At 47.0% G+C, this 5,500-nt stretch overlaps 1 protein-coding gene across 1 annotated transcript in view; it reads left to right on the plus strand.

Annotated features, from left to right (window-relative positions):
- Positions 1-2,816: 2,816 nt before the first annotated feature.
- MME (membrane metalloendopeptidase) overlaps positions 2,817-5,500 on the plus strand; it is a 43,661-nt gene continuing 40,977 nt past the window's right edge. The window contains exon 1 of the mRNA XM_026045325.1: positions 2,817-2,868. The gene's annotated coding sequence lies outside the window, so the exon portion shown is untranslated. The remainder of the gene's footprint in view (positions 2,869-5,500) is intronic.

Genomic DNA, 5,500 nt, shown 5'->3' on the forward strand with positions numbered 1-5,500 from the left:
GAAAACAGCAGAGAGGTGCAACAAGCACCTCGCACGGACACAGAGCCAGTTTTATTTCTGGCATCGTATTTTATACCAACACTGCTGCCTCTGAGGACTCTGCAACACGCTCAGTAGGAACCTTGGAGGCATCCAAAATAGCTGTTTTGTATTTTGCTACAATAATTTGCATAAATTGGCTTGAATTCACATCCCCTCTGTCAATAAGGATAGGAGCTTTCATAAGCTCACTCTAAAGCTCCCCGGCTAACATCCTCTGCAGCACATAGTAAGGCTGGTCAAATAACTGGATTCCGAGACAGCTGAGTGATTTGAGGATTACCAAGAGATCAGAAAAGCTTTACTTCTTGGACTTAACTTTAATTACCTTGTGCAGACACACCAGACATTGTAATTCAGGTGCAAACAGTGACACAATCCAATATACAGTAAGCCTTAACCTCATTATTTAACAGAGCCTAGCTGCTGCCACTTAGCCCGGAGAAGCACAGACCGAACACACAATTCCGAAGTCTCTTATTCCAAATATTCTCCACGTCTGCGGTGTGCACATATCTAACCTCCTGTCCAGGGCTCACCCTTTAGTTGACAATTGCTATTGACACTCCGGCATTTCCTGCAGGAAAACAGCCCCGGAGCACAGGGCAGGTTTGGACAGGACCTCGCCGGGCAGGGCCCTTCCTTGGCTCATGGCTCCACTTGCTACCACACAGCTCCTGCCAGCAGAAACGGCAAATAGGGAATCGCTAACCCCATGGCCTAGGCACAACTAAGGCAATAAAAGGGCTAACAAAGCAGGAGCAGAGCTAAGCTTTCAACAGGCTATAAACACCTAACTTCTCAGAAAATATATATATGTACTTAAAATGAAAGAGATTCTCAGAAGAAATAAGCATGGGAAATGCTTCACCATCTTCCTAAGTGCACTAGTGCTGATAATTACTGGCATGAACTGCCAAAGCAGCATTTGCTGCAGCACTATTTACACCCACTCGCGAATGCACTCACGGCAAGGAGCACCCCGAGGTACAGAGAGGTGGCAAGGGCACCTGCCCTGCTCCCAGCCAGGAGGCGGGTTCTCTCCCCAGCAGGATGCAGCTCAGCTCGTTGCTGCCCGCCACAGTGCCGAGTAGAGCCTCCAACTCGGGATCTCCTCCAAGCGGAGAAAGGGCAGAGTGTGCAAAAACCGTTACCTCGGCTGCCGCAGGGCATCCTGCCACCTCCCAGCGGAGGAAAACTGCCGTTCCCCAGCAGCGTCCTCCCGCTCGGCATGTTCCTCTGCCTTCCAGAACGTCCCCCAGTCCCCCTGCAACGGCCACGCACCCCTCCAAAGCGCCCCCGAACGTTCCAGAACCTTCCCGAACGCCCGCGACACCCCCTAGCGGCCGCCGCCGCCGCCCTGCCCCTCTGAGAACGTCCCCGAGCGCTGGCGGCGCCCCCTGGCGGCGCCCCCCCGCTGCTCCTTCCAGAACGTTCCCGGCTGTGGGGTGGCGGGGCCGCCCGCTCCCGTGAGGGGGTTGCCGGGCGCGGGAGGCGAGGGCCATGGCGCCCGGGAGCCGCTGTGCGCTGCTCGCCAGCCCCTCTCCATGTGCGCATCTGCACGTGCTTCTGGTGTGGCGGCTCTGGGGAGGGAGGCCACGCTGCCGCTCCCGGCCTCCCCGTCGTCCTCCCGCAGGGCCAGGGGCTGGGAGGGAAGGCCAAGGGCCGCCATGCTGTGTGTAGTCACGCTGGAGCTGCTGCAGTCAGTTCCTCTGAGTTCCTGGCTCTTCTGCCTTCCCTCTGTGCTGCTAGCTACTATATCTTCTGCCTACATCACATAAAGTTTTACCCGGTTTCAGGTAAACTTTTTTTAATCTGAAAGAAGTTGTACCCATTTCTTTAAGAAAAAAAAATTTTTTTTCACTACCACTTAAAACAATGAGCACTGTTACGGCTGCAAAATTTGGGACCCCACAGAGCCTGCTATCCCATACTGGCTGAATCATTTAATGTTGGTTTTAGTCATACTTAAAAACAAGGGGGAAAATGCCTCACTTAAAGCAATTATTTTTGAGCTTGCAAATTCCTGCAAATCAGTTACAGTGTGGAACTTGTCAACTAACAATGATAAAGCTTGGTAATATTATATGGTTAGATCTGACAAAGATTAGGTGGCGTAGCAAATATTTTGAGACCGGGGCTGTTTACCTTCTGCAACGAGCAATCACTGAAACTTGGATTAATTATAAACCTACTGGAAAAAAAAAAAAAAAAAAAAAAAAGGCGTATGCTTGTGTGTTAAGACTTCGACATCTAAGATTTCCCAGTCCAAATGCACTGGACACACACCAGACCAAGAGCATTAGACAGCAAGAGATTTTCCAGGTGATTGGCTTTTCTGCCTGCAACATAGGAGGTGGCAGAAGGATATTACAGGATTATAAAGAACAGTTAGAATCACACAAGCAACATAATCATTGGTAATTATTTGCCTCTTTAAGTGTTGACTTTGTTACTTTTGGAAAGTGAACTTTCCCAGAAAAAAAAACAATTATGGTCAACAGTGTTTACATAACTGTAAACGATTCCCCATTTCCTAAACATCATCCAGAGGGAATGACAATAAAAAGCCTTACTGTTTTCAGTTCAGACCAACTGGAGAAAACACTATTGAATGGTTGTTGGCTTTCGTCACTTAAGAGCCTGTGAACTGAAGCTGGAGTGAGGTTATTGTGTCACAATTTGTGTTTCAGAATGCTGGACGGTGCATCCATTTCTGTGCCTTGTTGTGGACAACCTGGGAGCACAGTCTTTCAAGGCATATGCTGCTCTAGCTGCAGAATTGAAAGCAACAGTACCGGAGTTTCTGTCCCTTCTGCAGATATCAAGGTATTACCATATTCTCTTAAAATAGTATTGGGCAGAAACCTTTTTTTTTTTTCAAGGTCAGATACTAATCTAAAGACAGTGTACTCTCCCGAATTAACTCTTTTTTTTCATCATCTGTCTCTGTAAATAGTCTTATTTGATGCTATATTTATATAGCCTGGTGGTTTTTCTTGAAAAGTATAGATAATTGTATAGGGAAGTATAGAGGACTGTCACATAACAGTGCCAGATTCCATTTATCTCTAATGGATGATCATACAAACTCTTTCTCCTGCTCTCTTTCTCACTGAAAGCAGTAAGACTACCCAGGAAAGCATTAAAACAACTTTGAAAGGTTTATGAGGACGAATTATTTATTACAATCTCTAAATGGGAGGTTTTAATTACATCATTAGTTCAGGGGAGAACTTTCTGTTGTAAGTTTTTTTTTATTATTAAGCTTACACTGAAATTAATGTACAAAATATTTTCACTGGTAGAATGAAGCTATAAGTCTCATTAAAATTACAGGACATAAATGATCAGATGCATTCTTGAAATCTTCTTGACTAAGAATTTATATTGGTGTAAGCTGCTCATATGCTTGGCTTGAAGGTCAGCTGAGGAAGGAACTTAAATGTGTATACAGCTCGCTGAAAGCCTTCTGGTCAGCTGAAGGACACTCGAGTGAGTAAGCAGCATATATTACACAGCAGCAAATTGCTGTTGTAGAGCCATCATGTAGCAGTAGTGTTATGACTGTGTTGAGCTGAGGATTTTTCAGCTATGTCCTAGGCTTAGTGTAATATACTGGTTCCTCACAAACCTGGCTTCTCTGTTTGTTCACAAGAGCATAGGTAATAGGGTTTTGCTTATTTCTGGAATATTGCACTGCTTACTTGATGGGGAGGTTCTCTAAATAAGGTCTGAACAAGAATTACAGTATTTGACTCACAGATCACACATCCTTTACCCTGCGTATATGCAAATGTCTACTACCTCTTTTCCAAGCACAAGGTTCTGCAAGAGTGGAAATTCTCACTCTGTGTGTGAGGCATATTAACCCCCTGTATTTGCAGTTTTCCAAATGAATTTACCCCCTTTCTCCCTCTTGGAAGTGACAGTTGCACATTTTTGACTTATGCCAATTTTTGAAACAAATCTTCTGATGTTTTAGTTCAGACTATTCGCCTCATCCTTTACTTTTACAGCTTTGCCGTATTTAAGGCCACAGAATAGACATCTAGTTCCAAATTGCATATATTTTTAATGATTCATCTGTTTTATGGTGAGTGGTGAGACTTGGTGTTATTTGTGTCAGAGATGACTTGAAGGCATTGTCAGGACTGCAGGCAGTAGCAGATGGCTTGCACTACTAACCAAAATGGGAGATTTTTTAGTACAGGGCAGGTTGAAAGGGAGGTATTAGAATTAATTTGAACATGGATTCTGGAAATGATAGAAAAAGCATTTTCTCCACCCTTAATGGTAAGAAAATGCAGTATTTTTGTTCTGTAGTCTTTTTCAGAATATTTTTTTCCTACGTTGGCTACTTTTATTGCCTTTTCAGTGAATAAAACACTTCTTTGTTCATGTTCCTTTTTCAGATGGTCATTTTGCAAATATGCTTCATTTTTAACGTCTTCTTTTCAGTTGAAGTCTTTATCTCCCTCCGCTCTTAATTGCATCTACTCTGTGCATCATTTGCTGTGCAGACTCTAGGAAATGAGTTCCCATTTTTCACCTTAGAGGAGGAAGGGTGCACATCACCAGCAGCAAACATTCTAGAGTGGCTGCTAGCGAGAGACTGCAGAATTTTCAGCTGCCATTTCTGTCCCAGAGGTAATTTAGGTGCCCCGAGGATGGCAGCAGAAGCATGTGATAGTCTGGTTTGGGACAGAGGAATGGCAGCAATTCGTCTTCTTATGTTTGCCAGCTTGTTAAGTGAAACTTGGGGAAGAGAGGTCTCTTGATTCTTGTTTGCTGTTAAGTGTTAAAGCAGAGTTCAGGGTTGCCTCACCATGCAGAAAGTCACAGCTCGCTCTCTCTGGAGAAACAATCATTAGAAGAATGAGGGCATACGATCTTGCAGAGAAATGTGTCTGCGTTAATTTGACACAGGCAGTGAGTTTGCCTGAGAACAGACACCAGCCGCCGCACAAGTTAAGGTTCCCTGTGCATCTTCTCTTTCCCTCTCGAGTCGAGTGGGAAGAAATGAGCAGCCGGAGAAGGAAGGAAGGAAGGAAGGTGCAGCCTGCCTTGCACTCCCGCTCAGCTGTCGCTTTGCATACGGCCCCGGTGCTTCCAGCCTCCTCTGGCAGGAACGCAGCCTCCCAGGGCTCCTGCGCGGGGAAGGGGGCAGCGCGGCGGGACGGAGCGCGCTGCCCGGCCCGGGCTGCGGCCGCTTCCCTCGCCGCTTCCCGGGCATGCGGGCGCGGTGTAGAGCCGGGTAGTGCTCCGGCAGCGGGGGGGTTGTTTGTTTGTTTCCCGCCCCATCCCATTTCTGCCATCGTAAAGAGGAAGAAGCCTTCAGGTCGCGCGGAGAACTGCTCGTCCGCCCGCCCGCGCGGAGACAAGGGCGCCTTTGACTGCGAGCGGCTCCGCGCGGCTCCCGGCGGCTCGCGGCTGCCGGCCCCGCGCGCGCCCGGTCCCG

Source organism: Nothoprocta perdicaria, unplaced genomic scaffold (assembly GCF_003342845.1).
Source record: "Nothoprocta perdicaria isolate Ctin4 unplaced genomic scaffold, notPer1 scaffold_4, whole genome shotgun sequence".
Lineage (NCBI taxonomy): Eukaryota > Metazoa > Chordata > Aves > Tinamiformes > Tinamidae > Nothoprocta > Nothoprocta perdicaria.